This window comes from Parasteatoda tepidariorum, chromosome X2 (genome assembly GCF_043381705.1).
Source record: "Parasteatoda tepidariorum isolate YZ-2023 chromosome X2, CAS_Ptep_4.0, whole genome shotgun sequence".
NCBI classification, from domain to species: domain Eukaryota; kingdom Metazoa; phylum Arthropoda; class Arachnida; order Araneae; family Theridiidae; genus Parasteatoda; species Parasteatoda tepidariorum.
This window is the reverse complement of record NC_092215.1, coordinates 50,722,043-50,739,786: the sequence shown is the minus strand read 5'-3', so window position 1 is coordinate 50,739,786 and position 17,744 is coordinate 50,722,043. Positions and strand designations below refer to the sequence as shown.

The window sequence follows — 17,744 nt, the reverse complement described above, 5'->3', positions numbered from 1 at the left end:
TTGTAATCATGATTACAAGTAATTGATTACTGTAATCAAAATTGTAATCATGATTACAGCTGTAATCAAAATTTTTTGAAAATTGTAATCATGATTACAAGTAATTGATTACTGTAATCGACTATGTAATCATGATTACAGCTGTAATCAAACTTTGTAATCACGATTACAAGTAATTGATTACTGTAATCAATATTGTAATCATGATTACAGCTGTAATCAAAATTTTTGAAAATTGTAATCATGATTACAAGTAATTGATTACTGTAATCAAAAAATGTAATCGATTACATTTTTGGCCAACTCTGTCCCGTGGGCGCCTGTGGCAAAGCCACAACTCGTCTATTTGGCGGGTCACATTCACACACAAAGGAGAAAGGACATAGACCACAGATAGAGAGAAAGAAACATCCATGCCTTGCCCGGGATTCGAACCCAGAACCTTTCTGATGCAAGGAAAGTACCTGCCCCCTACACAGGCCAGTAGGCGGAAATCTGATTATTAGATCCCTAAGTTATTAAGATTGTTCCACTTTTTATTTTGCACACTGATCAAATTTTTATAACGTGTCAAAAATATTTGGATCATTGTATGAAATCATATACGGATAAATAGGATTTATCGATGGAAGAAAGATGGGTTATGGGTCTGTCTTAACATATAAATCTTGGGTGGGCATCTTAAATCCTGAAGATCGCATCTTTATCTGTGGAAATCTGATTATTAGATCCCTAAGTTACTAAGATTGTTCCCCTTTTTATTTTGCATACTGTTCAAATTGTTATAACGTATCAAAAATATTTGGATCATTGTATGAAATCATATACGGATAAATAAGATTTTTCGAGGGGTGAAACGATTTTTTTGATTGGCGTAATTGGTTCGTATCCAAATACTCCAGAAAAAAATCGAAAGAAAGAGATTGTTCATTCGGAGAAAGTACGTTTTCGTGTTTGATTTCATAATTCGATTAATCATCTATCATAATTAACATATAAATCTTGAGTTGGATTTTCAAACCCTGATTATTGTTTTTTAGTACGTGGAAATACGATCATTAGGTTAAAAAAAAACTTCCTCCTTCTACTACACTGTAAAAAAATTTGGTGTATAATTGCCCCCATTTCTGGTGTTGAGGTAAACTAAATTCATTTTTAAAAAGCTATCGTGCAAAAGATGATACAAAATTGATTAAATAATTATTTGAAAGAATTAGTGAGAATATAACACATCGGCTGATAAGTTTTTGGTCTGACATACAGATGGCGCCCTAAATGCAGAGTTAGTATTTTGTTTAGCAAGTCCTAACCTTCAAATAAAAGGTGTCAAAATTTTATAATGATCTGTAGATTGGTTTTAAAGTTACAGTGATTTTAATCTTTGGCTTCAAAATAGGCGTTTGTTTCGACAATCACTTCCTCATTCGTGCTAAATCTCTTACCCGCGAACATTTTTTTCAAGTCTGCAAACAAGTAGAAGTCACTAGGAGCCAAATCTGGTGAATAGGGTGGGTGCGGGTGATTAGGGGGTGTCTGACACAACGTCAAACAGCTCTTGGAATTATCAATTCGTTGTTGTTTTTGGGCAACTGTTAAGCATACGCTGCACCCACTTCGAAAACAGCTTTCTCATAAACAAATGTTCGTGCAAAATAAAGCAGCAAAATAAAGCCAACACGCTCTTTTGATATATTTAGAGTATCAGCTATGTCATGCAGCTTCACTTTGGGGTTTTCTATAACAATTTTGTGGACTTTTATTATGTTTTCCGGATTAACATCATCTTAAGGATGTCCAGAGCGTGGCGCATCTTCAACATTTGTACGACCATGTTTAAAATCAGCAAACCAGTCAATAATGGTCGATTTTCCTGCTGAAGAACCCGGATAACACTTATCGAGCCAAGCTTTAGTTTCTACCGTGTTTTTCCCATTAAATAACAATGTTTAATAAGAACACGAAATTCTTTTTTATCCATTGCTTCAATAATATAAATAGGTGTTCGATTAAAATCACTGTAACTTTAAAATCAATCTACAGATCGTTATAAAATTTTGACACCTTTTATTTGAAGGTTAGGACTTGCTAAACAAAATATTAATTCTGCATTTAGGGCCCCATCTGTATGTCAGACCGGAAACTCATCAGCCGATGTGTTATTGTTAAAAAATTTGCTTGCTTTTAAACGAAATGTTTTTGAAGTGAAACCATTAAATTGATTCGAATGCTCGTGAAAATATGTGTAGTTAATAAAAAAACAAACAAAAAATCAATCCATGAATGATTAAAACTATAAATGTGAAAAAGTAAAGAAAAAATCTGACTACATGCACTAAAAAAAATTAATTTACCTCAACACCACAAACGATGGCAACTATACACCTTTCATTTATACCTATACATTTTACCGGTTTTGGCAGTAAAAAAAAAACGTTTTTTTTCCCAACTAAAATTTAGTTTATCATCAGTGAGCCATTTAAAATACATCCCTCGATCTGGATATTAAATCAAAAATTACTTAACGTGGGTTTCACCATTCACTCATTTATTTTAATCTTACTTTTCAATGATTTTACAAATTGTAGAAGAAAAACCTCTAACGATTTAATGTATGTTTTGATTCAGTTGATTTAATAATATGAAATAATTTATAACTATAACAAATCAAATCTTCATTGCTTGGAAAAATAAAGTAATAAGAATAAATGTTATTATTTTAATACAAATTGTTTTAAAAATAATGAAAATATTTATGTACATCAGCAATCTAATATAATATCATTATTACGTAGATAATTTAATGCAATGCCAGATTTAGTTCATAAGTATGGGACGCAAAACTTTTTATGTTCCGTGACACAGAAATGGGATAAAGTAAAACTAAGTAAGTCCTTTACATTTATCTCCTTATCATAAATTCAGCAACCATTATTGAAATAGGGTCTCATGTCATAGCATGCTTTTACATAAAATAAAAACACCCTGATGGTACTTTGAAATTTCATTTAAAACTGAATATGAAACATAGTAAACTTAACCTTTAAATGAGGTTTATATCGCTCATATATAATTTAATATGATTCTAGATTATTTAATGCAAATAAAAAAAAATTATGTGAAAGAAATATTATGCATCAACGGATAGTTTTAACGGATAGAGGGTAATTTTGTAAAAAAAAGGCAAAATTCGTTATTTGCCCGAACTATTTTGACTATGTAGTTAAATGAGAAGTACAGTACGCGAAAATGTACCCGGAATACACTAAATGACTTATGAGCTAATGATCGGATCTTCACGTTTTAGGACTCAAACTTGATAGGTCGAGGAGGTGATCTCAAATATGCTAATTAATTAGTGCAGACGATATTTTAAAGTAAGAAATCAGACACATAAACGTACTTTCTCTACATAAACATAACTTTTTTGCGACGGATTCAGATTTCAAACCTCCCAAAATGTGGGAGGTTGCCGCAATGGACCTCTTAATGCTAATTGTACTTTTTGCGTATTTCATCAAATCTCGAGAACTTTTTAGGTGAATTGAAAATCTTTATACACAATTATAAAATGCGTTTCTCCAAAGATAATTCCATGCAAAATATAACTTTTAGTATATATTTTATTATTTTATTTCACTATAGCCGAAATAATTTTGATTTGTAAGGTGTAGAAATTTTTACATAATTTTAAAGAATGTAATTTTAAACGACAAAATATAAAATTTGAGTGAAATCGGTCGAATAGTTCCTGAGAAATCGAATTTTGACAAAAGTCTTATTTTTAGGTCGCATTATTCAGGGTGGTTAATTTTTTATTTTGCGCATTGTACGACATTTGTTAATTGATTACTGAATTTGAAAAAAGTAAATCAACATCTGAATTCTTATTCTTCTGATAATGATTTTTAGATTATATATTTTTGTATATAATTAAGCATATTAATCAACTACGTATTGGTTAGTTAGATTAATATTAAAGACATACATTATTTTGCGGAACTCTAAGAATTTTCCTGCACTTCAGTGATTTTTTTCAAACTTTATCATTCATTATTTTCAATTTTTTTACATTTTTCCTTTAAAAAAAATACTTTTAAATACATTTTTATGTCGATAGTACCTGTATATTAAATTACAAGTTAAACTCTAAAGAAACGAATAAAACACATAAAACAAAACTATTTATATAGATCTGACAAAAATGATTTAGATTGCATCCATCAGGAAAATAAGATTTAAAAAAAATGAGCTAAATGTTTACAGTGTGAAGCATTATATTTTATACAGTGTGAAGCATTTATTTTAATACATCTCCCAATTTTTTACACAAAAATCTACTTTAAAATGCATATTCCTATCAATGATACGTGAGTATTGAGTTAGAGGGTGAAACTCTTGATAAACAGGCAAAAATTCGATGGTACCAGAGTGTTGACTTACAGGGTGAAACATATAATATAGAAGCAAAAAGCAGAGATGGTCATTCGTCATTCAAAAAAATGAATAAGGAATAATTATTCAAAATCTTCCTGAATAATGAATTAAGATTTATTCATTAATCAGAAATATTTTGAATAAAGAATAAATCATTCATTATTTTCAATCATTATTCTTTATTCATTAGTCAAGAATAAGTGAATAATAAGTGAATAATAAGTGCTCAACAGAAATGGCCAAGGAATACTCAAATTGACTACGATTGTGACAACTACAAATAAAAAGTACGTAGTAATAAATTACTTGTGATCATTTTTATAAGTTACAAGTAACGATTTAAAGGTAAAACGTTACTATGATTACCTGTAATCACAACAAGACGCGATATCTAGTATATTGCTACAAATGACCAAAATCTTTTATTTTAAGCAATCAATGTAATCAATATGTACCATTATAAGCAGTCATTTTTACCAGAAATCATAATCTAGCGATTGCAAGTACTCTCGAATACGAATAATTATAAAAATAGTTACTGCGCGAATACTTAAATATGTCGTACATACATGCACACTCAACTACGCTGTATGTTTATGCGTATATATACACGAACGAACACTGTATATAAATGCTTGCATGAATAAATAAAAAAAGTTGACTGTTTACATGCTTACATACATTGTTATTACATAGTATATCCGTACTTACGTACATTGTAAGTACAAGTGTACGTACAATGTATGAACTATATGTACAGGAATACATAGGTAGTACGCATAATATATGTTAGTATGCATGTATGCACATGTACATACAATATACGCAAGTATGCAATCAAACGTACGTATGTGTGTACAGATATAGATACAGTGTACGTATGGTCATAATGTACGTATACTCATAAAATGTGCATGTGCGTAGGTAAAAATATACGTGCGTACAAATGCGTTCGTATATGTGCACATGCGAAACACGTACAAAGGTATACAATACGTATGTTCACGCATATGTATGCACTATGTAATACCAATGTATATACGTTAGTATATACGCTATTATTAATTTTTTGAACACAACTGCTAAGTATAAGAACTTATAAAACAATAATGTTTCGCTGGAGTAAGTTAAAATAACTTAAAAATGACATAAAAATAAAAATTTGTACTTGTCTTAGTTTTATGGTTAAATTCCTTATATTAGACGTTAAAGAACAAACGATGTTTTGCATTCGGTCCGTCGAAAGACATAGCCTTGTTGGTTAATGAGTCTGACTTACATACACATAATGCATGTACATACATACATAGTAAATACATATATTTCTTGTAAATGCACTTATTTATACATTATATATACTTACGTACATGCATACATTGTGTATACATGCGTATAATGCAAGTACATACAAGCATTTTTGTACATACATATGTACACTCAGACATTACATACACATGTTTTGACGATCTACCTAGATATGTGCATACATAAATATGAACATACAATACACGTACGAACCATATATATCTGTACATGAATTTTATATGCATAAATATGTATTTATATTGTATGTATAGATAAAGTTTTTACGTGCAGTGCACGTACATACCTACATTCATATTATGAATGTACTTGCGTGTAAAAATCCAAGCATACGTAAATACATATATTGTCTCTACATACGTATATGCAAAGTAACATACATGTTTACATATAGATTATATGCAAAATTATGTACGTATAATGTACGTAGAAATAGCGTTTGTTCATACCTACGCACATTGTATTTACATCTCTATATTCATACATATATCTTATATGCATACGTACGCACATACATGTACAAGCATACTTACAAATATTGTATGAGTTTAAAATATATCTATGAATGAACAATTGTACGTATGCTACATATACATATATACGTCCATATACAACGAGCTAACAAGCATTGCTCGTTCATTAATAAATTGTATTTATATACGTACGTTCATTCTACGTATAAAAAATTTGTTAACACATACATATGCACACCGCACATACAAACTGAATAAGCATATAGTATGCAGTCGTAATTACTTGTAATCGTATATTTTAATTACATATACTCGCAATTACTTGCAATCTCGACTGTATGTAATCATGAATACATGTAATCATATATTTTGATTACCCAATCATAATCACTCGTAAGCGTTTCTTATTGTAATTGCAAGTAATCACAATGTAATCTTATTCGTGTAATTATTTACTTATTTTTGTATGTAATTTTATATTTAAAAGTTTTCATTGAATAAACAAAACAATAGTAAAATAAGCAATTCATTTACATATACAATTTACGCATTGTTTTAAAAGTATTCAATTACCTACAATCCCTATTACAATGTAATCAAGTCCACTTGAAATTTTGATTATATTTAATCGTGCTGTAATCATATATATCACAAATACTTGATTTTAAGATTACCTGTAATTGTTAGATTATGAGAGCTTGTAGTTTTGATTTCTTGTAATTTTGCTTTATAATTACAAGTAGTTACGAAAACTTGCAATCCCAGGGTTTGATTATTTGTAATTCTAATTACCTATAATCACTTTTTATTGTGATTATAAATAATCATAGCTGCTTGCAATGAGAAATAATAATTATTTGTTACAGTGATTACTCATAGTCATGATCTTTACAAATAATTGATTACTAAGCAATCATTATTTATAATTAATTACATTTGTAATCGATTACTGAAATCGACGCACAACTTGCAATGAAAATGACATAAAGTTTGCATTTTACGCTAGTTATTCTGATTTTAATCAGATCTAATTTTTCTGATTAAAATCAGAAAAATTAGTCATGACTAATGAATTTATTCATCAATCATTATTCAAAAATTTGCATAAATTTGCATAAATTTGCATAATTAATTATGAATAATGTCCAAATTTACATATGAATAATCATTCACAATAAATTTATTCTGTGTAAATTTGGTCATGAATAAAATTTCCGTGAATGATGCTCATCACTGTCAAAAAGTAATATATGACAAAAATGTTAATATAGATCTGACACAAAATGATTTATATTGTATTAATTGGGAAAGAAATGTTTAAAAAAAGTCATCCAAATGTTTACATAGTTAAGGAAATATATTAATATTAATAGATCTTCTTATTTTTGAAACAAAAGATTACTTGAAAATACATATTCGTATCAATGGTATGCGACTATTGACTTACAGGGTAAAACACTTAATATGCGAAAAGGAAAGAAAAAAAGAAAAGAAATATGAAACAAAATTTTTACATAGGTCTGACACAAAATTATTGGTATTGCATTAATCAGGAAAGATATGTTTAAAAATGTTTACAGCTAGAAACAATATTAATTTTGAAAAATTTTTCATTTTTTAAAATAAAAAAAAATTATAAAAAACACATATTCAAATCAATGGTACGCAAGTACCATTGACTTGAACAAAAGTCATTGGAACCGGAATATTAACTTGCAGGGTAAAACACTTAACATACAAATAAAAGGAAACATAAAACAAAACTATTTGCATGGTCCTGTCACAAAATGATTTATATTGCATTAATAAAGAGAGTAATGTTTAATGTCCAGATGTTTTCAACTTTGAAGGCTTTAATGCAAGAATATTCAATTAGTTTCCATAGTATATAGCGTGTCCAAACAAATTAGCACTCACGAAATCTGTTTGCAAGTGCTACGATACATTATATATTTTGAATCCATCAACACTTACAACTGACTCATCTTCAATTTTAAAGTAAGATACAGATTCGATAAATATTTTTCTTTTTACCAACTATTTTAAGAACATTATATTTTATACATAGTACATATCGTAACTGCAAATCAGTGCATGCGTGTTTTTTACTTTCTGTAGAGAACGGTATTGATCAAATAGCACTTATCACTTTAAGAAAATCAGAAATAGATTACTTAAAACAATTTTTTATGGTTTGAAATAATATGTTGCAAAGTTTATGACTTATTTAAGAACTTTTTTCAAAAAATATTTTTGGTTTTCCATGTAAGAAAAATAAATAGTTCTAAATTTTTACGATAATTATTTTTAAAAATTTAATAATTCTAATAATTTTAATAATTTCCCGTTATTGTTAAAAAGTTAAAATTAACTGTAATGCGTTAAAACAATGCCGAGATGCTTATGCAAAATACACTTTCCAAGACGTCAATTAATTAGCCAAATTTGTGATTTTCAGTCGTGTCAGTAGATTTAAGATACACTACCCCCTTATTGCGAATTCATATATTACTTATTCTAAAATCCTTAGGTTCTTCTCTACAAAAGACTAAATTAATTAGATAAATTTATGAATTTCAATGGTGTCTTTAGATTGGAAAACAGTATTATTGTTAATATATATGGGTGATTCTCACGAAATATGACAATTCACTGTCCCTTGCTCCAAGATCTAATACTATAATACTAAAAGAGCTTTTTTTTAAAAAAAAATTGCATTGCTGTTAGCATTTTAAAATGACTTTGCACTAGCATTGACTGTTTTGTATGGTAAAAAATTTAATTGAACTTCAAAATGTCATTTTCCTGTCATGTCCCAAACAATGTTTCTAATAATAACTAGCTTCAAAACTTCCCATACATTTTTTAATATCTAATTTTTTTTATCTCAACCGGTGTAAGCATTTCTAGAATATACGCAGAGGGTATTATTTACGGAAACTTCGTTTAAAATAATTTTTACTGTTAATAATTTGTTTGACCCACGAAAATCTGTCATTTTCCTAGCTACTTTTATTTAGTGACTTATAACCGAAATAGATAGAGCCAGCAATCAATATCTTACGTTAATAGATTGATTAGATACCCTCCTATATGAACATGTCTTGTTGCATGAATAAAGAACCAATTTTCTGGTTCAAAATCTATTTTAAAAAATTTTTCAAGATGAGTAGGTTTTCGTGTTGTCATTTTCCTGGCTTCTTGAAATCCTTAATAACATAAGCTACATAGATTTATCTGAGTTATTTTAAGAAATCCTGTTGTTTTCTGCAGAGTGTAAACGTCTTAGGTCAAAATATTAAATTAAAGTAAAGTTATATGCTATAAAATGGCGAATTTGTCATTATCCTGACTGTCATTTTCCTGGCTTATGAATGCTAGAACATTGAAGTGTTACCAGAGTTTTTTTTAACTGCTAATACTGTAAGGAGAGAATTCAAATATTAACCTAATACCAAGTTTATGTATGATTGTAATATGCTTGAGTGTAATCAAAGTTATTTATTTATCTAATGATAGCTTATTATACACAATTTTATTCTGTACATATCAGCAGCAAAAAGTTCTTTGATTCTTCCTACAGTGGATAAAAAGAATTAATTTAAGCAATTTATGGTCCATCTAACATAAAGGCTTAAGTTGAGTTACTTACTATTAACTTAAAATGACTGTTTTTTAAACTTCTAAAGTAATATGTCATTTTCCTGGCATTCCAGATTTAGAGAATTTCTATTTTATTTTTCTTCTCGAGCAAATGTCAATAAACTACACAGCTGTATGTAAAATATTAATAAATGCAACTAAAGAAGAATGCAAAAAAAAGTTTAGATTATTTTGAAGACTTTAAATTTGAAGAAATTTTTTGGTCCGAATTGTCATGTTTAAAAAGAATCACCCATATACCAGTTCTTCGAACAAATGGCTTTTACATCATTAATGCAGAAAAAATATTTTGCTGGTATGCATTATCTAACAGCATGAAATCTGTGTTACTTTAAAAGCTATATTGATTAATAAACTCAGTCGCAAACAAACCAAGCAATATCTGTTATTTAAAAACAACAAGCAGAAAAGTCCAAAAATAACAGTAATTGTTTGTAAAAAATATTACTCGAAAGCGATCAAATACTGTGGAATTCGGTAGCCAAGCAACTGAGACTAAGAAAAAAGTGGGATAAAAAAAAGTATTCTTTTCAATCGTAAAAATCAGCAACTTTAAAAAATTAGATAAAAACCCAACGTTAAAAAAGAAAAAAGAATCGTAGAAGATTGTCTGCATTACAGTAAGTTTGTCCTGTGCTATTTTTTTTTTATTTTTTTTACGAAAATCAATTTGTACCCTTTGTACTGTTAGAAATTTTGTAGCGTATTAAATAATATCATCGTTCACATTTGCTGAAACCTTTACGTAGTGCTTAACAGAACCATATTATAGCACATTTCAAACTTAATTATGCTAGAACATGGTTCAACTTGAATGTAAACATGGTTCAATTTAGCAACTCATTAAAGTAGAAGTAGATTCGCTTCATATTATAGCCCAAGGTGCCGATATGAATTTTTAATTTCGAACCGGTTTTTTAAGAGTGTGCAAAGCGATTTTAAATTCAATTTTTATCGTATCTCTAATAATAAATATGTATTTCTTGAGTAAATAATAAATCTAGACAATTAGCTTCTAAGGGACATTGATACATATATTTAAGCAAACTGTGGGAAACAAACTTTTAAAAGCGTCATTTAAGCCTGTTGCCTCTTGTTAAGCCAGTTCAATTCATGTATATCTATCTATCTATCTATCTATCTATCTATCTATCTATCTATCTATCTATCTATCTATNTATATATATATATACTGTTCTACAATAATGGAAAAGATATTTTTAGTTTTTGATATATTTTTATATTTCTCAGTAAATACTCAAAGGATTATTTCGTAACTTTATAGTTGCTTAGTTCATATGATTTTTCATACTTAGCAATAATTTCGTTAATAGATTTAAAACTTTCAAAAATTTGAGGGACCGACAGTAAATTATGAAAGAAAACAAGTTTTTTTAACACTCTATGCCAGAAAATCAAGGAATAAGCTTGTAACTTGTTTCGATTACTTTAGCTTTTATTTTCAATAACTGCATAAAATTTTGTTTTTATTTTCAATAACTGCATACGTTTTTCTAGTATAACTTTAAAAATATTCATTAAAATTAAACAAAATTTTAGGAGCCATTTAAAATTAAATTCGAATTTTGTTTAAAAATTTGAAAAAAGTTTGATAAATATTGCGCAAGATATGGGTATTTAAAGTAGTTCTTTTTACTACTCATGTGCGAAAAAATTTAAAAATTTGTTTTCATAATTTTGTAGTGAATCGTAATCGGCAATTAATGAAAAAAGTCTTGTTTGAATATTTTAAAAACGTGAAAAGTTTCAAGCAATTTTCTATGTAGTTTTTCCACTTTTTTTTAAAAAAGCTGAAAATAATCAGGGTCTTACACAATTTTTATTATGCCGTATTGCAAATTACACTAACTTATAGGAACAACGCAGCAAGAACAAAATTAAATATGAGAAAAAACCCTTTTCATTTTTAGCTTTCTTTTGAAAAATACAAAGACTACTTGGAAAATTGCTTGAAACTTTTTATGTTTTAAGTTATTTAAATTAAAGTTTTAAAGAGAACTTTGATGTACATCAGCATTGAACAAACTAGACTTTATTAGTGGCGCATTTGAGTTACGTGAAGAGGAAAACCGCAAAAGCCTCCCACGGTTAGCCCGACGGTGAAAGAAATCTAGCCCATGATCCGTCTACCACTGAGGATATTTTACGACCGCACATGATACATTTTGGGGTTGGATTCGTATCAAGCAGAAAGTTGGGATTCGAACATGGTTCACCTCATTAGAGGGCGAATGCTTCATTCCTTGAGCCACCGCGACTTTCCAATAAGGATGTCCTTTCCGAGGTTTTCATAAAAAAAAAAATTAACGTAATGTATGAGCTTTTTTCCCCCGAAAAAATAATAATTATCCCAATAAATTCCAACCAAATGAATGTCAAATATTTATATCTAAATGTTTGTCAAAAAGCATTTGCTGGACTTTATTCCAGTAAAGACTTCCCTAAATGCAATCTCTTAAAAATAAATCCTCATAGAAATAAGGCAATGGGAACATTAAGTTTAATTACTAGTTCATATTTGCTTTGAAGTTGCAAAAATTGATTTAAAAGCGACGACTACTTAACAAAATTAATTTCGGGAGTAGCTCTTTTCCTCAAAAGAAAATCGACTTTCTTAAGTGTTTGCCATAAAATTAGTTTAAATTTTATAACTGGTGCAGACTGCTTCTGATGCTGTTGACGTAACAAAATAATGAGTTTAATAATGGATCGGACACACGCTATTTCCCAATCGACAATTAAATGACGAAATGGCACAAATAGATGAAGTGACATTAGAGTAGTTCATTTCGTCTAAGGGACTAACTTCTAATACTATGACAACCATTTTCAAAGTAGTTTTCCAGACCACGCAATGTTGGAATTATCGAAATATATATCACCGTCTCTTCTTCAATATCAGAAATATTATTTTGAATTGATTCAACCTAGATTAAAGATTTTGTTCAACATATCAGTCAATGAAGTTAAAATAGCTTACATGGAATTTTGCAAATCAAACATTTTTTGCTTTCAAATACAAAATCTGTTTCATCTTTAAAGTAAGTCGTCATAATTTAAATTGATAAGAATTAAATGTTACAATTATACTAGTATTTTTTGGTAAATTCTCTCAGTTTATTTGTCATGTATTAGTTAGTAATTTTCATCAATATTTCAACCTATTATTCATCGTTAAGTTATGGTATTATAATTTTACTAAGGAAGCATTAAAATGCCATTTTACCAACCTAGGTTTAAGATTATGTTCAACATATAGGTCAATGAAGTTAAAATAGCTTACACGGAATTTTGCATATCAAACAGTTTTTGCTTTTAGTTACAAAACTTGTTTCATCTTTAAATTAAGAGATTATAATTTAAACTAATATGAATTAAAATGTTATAATTATACTATTAGCTTTTTGTAAATTCAATCAATTTAGTTTTCGTTGATTAGTTATTATTTAAATTAATACTTCTACCTATTATTCATCTTTAAGTTATGGCATTATAATTTAACTAAGGAAGCATTAAAATGCCATAATTATATTTTTGCCAACCTAGCTTAGCCTAAGTTTAAAATTATGTTCAATATTCAGTAAATGAAGTTAAGATAGCTTACATGGAATTTTGCATATCAAACATGTTTTTGCTTTCAGATATAAAATCTGTTTCATCTTAAAAGTAAGTTGTTATAATTTAAATAATATAAAATAAAATGTTATAATAATACTATTATTTTTTAGTTTTTTTTCACGATTATTTTAAAAACCCACTTTATTTGTCATTATTTAGTATTTTGCAATAATATTTCAACTTATTATTCATCTTTAAGTTATGGTATAATAATTTAATTGGGGAAGCATTGAAATGCCAAATTATCACTTATATATTTTTTTTTAACTTATTAGCTGCACTAATATTTTTTTAACTTATTAACTACATTATTATTTCAACCTTTTTTATTGCTATCTGTTGTGAATTTAAAATATTAGTAATTTTTACTATAAATATTTACTAAAATATTCCTTCGTTTGTTTTATCTCGACAATCTAGATAAACTCATTATCGAGAAAATAATAGCGAAATTTTTGGTTACGCGTTTGCCCTTTTTAATGGATATTTTTGTTTCTATATCTTCACTATTTTATTACTAAATACAGATTTTTCTGAGAATTAACTTTTTAAAATTGTATAAAATAACAAAAGCCAAAAGTTCAGCACTATTTTCTTTTAATTTTAAAATTTTTTTCTAAATTAGGCTAATTTTGGAATAATATTTAAAATTCAGTAGTTATGTTGAGACTAATATTAACCTCGTCAGTATAAATATAACTAATTATTGTAGAAAGAATTATCTGAAACGGATAGTGATATCGTGATTCGTGAGACTATTTATAATATATACTAAAACATAAATTGCAGACAATTATAGAACCTGTAACATTCTCTAGAAATGAAGCAATGTGAAAAGTAGAGTAAGCTGAGAAAAAAAATCTGCTAAAATTACCGTACTGTGTGGTAATCACATTTCTGGTAATAAAAAAAAACATAATTATAGTTAATAAAACCAAAGTATACGATATTCATGCCATTCATTTGGTAATTTTTCATTTCATATGGTAACAGTAAGCCGGAAATTATAGTTCTTAAAATTATAATTTTATTACCACACATTTAATAGCGAATGCAAAACTGAAAAGTAAATTTAACCGAACAGATGGTTTTTATGTCATGCTGTAAGGCAGGTATGGGCAAACTTTTTTAGTCGAGGGCCAAAAATCAAGAAAAAAAAAGTTAGGTGGGCCGAGTTAAAACTTCTAAAATAAAAATAATAAAAAAACGTTATACAAGTTTTAATTCAAATATTTAATGAGATGAATGAAATTGCTATTTCATTTTTAAAAGTTCCTTATATTGAGGATCGAAGTGAGATGTGCTTATTTTAAGGAACGAGGTTAAGTGGTTTTCTGTTAGTCTACTTCTGAAATGATTTTTTCTAAGGTTCATAGTTGAAAACACTTGTTCACATATATAAGATGAAGCAAGCATATCACTGATTTTCTGGGCATGAGATTTTAAATTTTGGAAACTAGCTTTTGGTAATGATTTGTAAAACTCAAACATGTTTAGAAGCAACACTAATGTGCAATCTTTACATGCTCAATAAATAATGTTAGAGCTCGCACCGGCAGAAAAATCAGCTCGTTGGAGCTTAAAATGCACTGTCTGCCACATGTGAAGCACAATTCACCTATGTTAGATTTCATATGTCTAATCCTCGAGAAAGACAAACGCTAGTTGGAGCTAATCTGCGGCTATTCTATAAAGAACTTCTGCGTTCAAAATTTTACAAATTGAAGCTGTCTGTGCTATCTATTTCAATGAATTCCACCAATAGAGAAAGTAAAAAGATCATCAGTACTTTGTTAAAAAAGAAGGGGAAAAATAGCTTTAAACAAAGTAGACAAAATAATGGATGTATAATGTAACTTGTTTATATTCGCCACGGATCAGCAAGTTAGAATTCCATCCGCGGGCCGGATAAAACCTTCAGGCGGGCCACAGTTGGCCCGCGGGCCGTAGTTTGCCCATCCCTGCTCTAAGGTATCATGATAAAATTATCAAATTTTATCACAAATCATAAAACTATATTACTTTATTGCTAATAATATCGAAATCCTAATCAAAAGTCTTCGATAAAAATTACCAAAATATTTGGTATTCCCATAGAGTCAGAAACACGGTAAATTTTACAATATTTTGGTAGTTTTGACCATACTTTTTTCCCAGCGTATGAAAAATCAACATTCCAATAAAATCTTTATTTTGTGATTTTGTGAGGCAAATCAGATTAGAAGATATGACGTGTTGAAAACTTTTTCATAATTTCTTTTATTTATTTATTAATTTATTTATTATTATTAGACTTTTTACAGAATTATTATTTTTATTTTTGAAAAATACCGAAACAGTTTTAGTTTTTTTTTTCAATTTAGACATATAGGATGAAGAAGATAAAAATAAAGACGTTGAAAAATATTTTTAAATTTTTTTTCCGAAATAAATATCGAAACAAGGCATAATACCTAATGCGAAATTCTAGGAAAACAAGTCCTTATAATTTTGTGTTTCTAACTTGAGCAAGAAAAGTAAAATGTGATTGGAGATAATTGTGAATTCATTATTATTATTATTATTTTGTGAAAATAAATAGGTTATATATTTTTACTTAATTTATTCCGTTAAATTTTAGCCGGTCGACAGCGATTTAAATTTTGGATCGTCATCAGTAAAAAACCTGACTTTTTGAAAGTTTCGACCCAATTGGGAACTTTAATTTTGATTTTACAACAACATTTTACAGTTCTATTTATTCAAAATTTTCTTTTATTATTTTTGAGTAACTAGGTTTACCGTTTCTCACTGAGCAATCAGTGAAAGTTGAGTGTTTTTTTTAGTAATTTAAATTTCTATTTGTCTGATCAGTGTTCAGAATTAATTGTCTTCATTTAATTTGTTTTTCTGTACATTATTTTTAATATAATCATATTTGAATTAAATTATATTTTTCAAAATTTATTTTCGTGATACTCGAAAATAAGCAATAAGAAAAGTTCAGCTTACATTAAAATTAACAGCTTCCGAAGTTAACAAGCTTAATCATATGGAAAATGTCCCATTAATCAAACTGTACATACACTTAGTACTTTTATAAGTTTTTATATTAACTTATAAATTTTACTATTGTAAATAAATTGCAAATTTATTTCGCTTAAAAATTTAAGAATAACTTAGCAAATTAGAAGCATTATTTAGTTATAGCCATGTGTTTAAATTTTTAAAAAAAGAAAATTAAAAGTAAATAAATTTAAAATAATGCGGTTTTGTTATGAAAAGAACGTTTGTGACATTGTATCAATATTATTTTTAAAAATATAAATGGGATATTGATTATTATTTTTAACTTCATTTACATAAGAGATTAACCATTTACATAATAATGAATAACCATGGTGAACATTTTTCAAACAAAAAAGGAAGTTTTCCTATTTTCAAACAACTATTATCATATTAGAAACTCAAACTAAACTTGGCACATTATCCTGATAAAATCTTAACCAACAATGAAAAAACAGTGAAAAGTGCTAACAAAAACAAATGTGTTCTATTAGTAAAGGCCCTAAAGTAATGAATAAAATATTTCTAACTCAAAACCACTATGGCGAAAATCAGGCGCCAATCTTTATTTTCTATTTATTTTTTACTTTTATTTATTTGGGAGGAAAGCAAGCGGGGTTGGTTAGAATCCAGACAAGCGTTACTGAAACTAGAAAAATAATAACACCGTCTCTCAAACCACTAAAAAATTCAAGTGATGGCATAGAATATTATTTGAGGAGAATTCATATTTATTTGTATACGACTTATATTTGTAATTGGTATATGTAATTTAATTTCTCTTAATTGTCTTTTATAAATAGTATTTAGTAAGTAAAATATTTTTTGGAATTATACTAGTTAATAATTAGATTATAAATCGTTCTAGTCTAGTTATTATATCACATTTTGTATTGTACAAACATTTAGTTCAACCGATTTGCAGTTGGTATTGCGCAAGGAAACCATAAAAGATATCATAGATAAATATCAGGTAAGAATGTATATAAATATTAATTAAAATGCACATTTTTTGTTTAAAATGCTAATTAATCAAGTAACTATGCAATGGACAATTTTCTTTCATTTTAAGGTTTTAGAGCTCCTGCTTTGAGTTAGAATACAGGCAATCGTTACAAAGGCAAGAAAAATAGTTTTATCTCTTAGACTGCTAAAAAAAGTGATGGA

The 17,744-nt window shown here is 27.9% G+C and overlaps 1 protein-coding gene across 1 annotated transcript in view; it reads left to right on the top strand.

The window, feature by feature from the left end:
- The first annotated feature begins 12,720 nt into the window (after positions 1-12,720).
- Positions 12,721-17,744, top strand: part of LOC107443797 (glutamate-gated chloride channel) — an 85,034-nt gene continuing 80,010 nt past the window's right edge. Inside the window, exon 1 of the mRNA XM_071188200.1 lies at positions 12,721-12,955. The gene's annotated coding sequence lies outside the window, so the exon portion shown is untranslated. The remainder of the gene's footprint in view (positions 12,956-17,744) is intronic.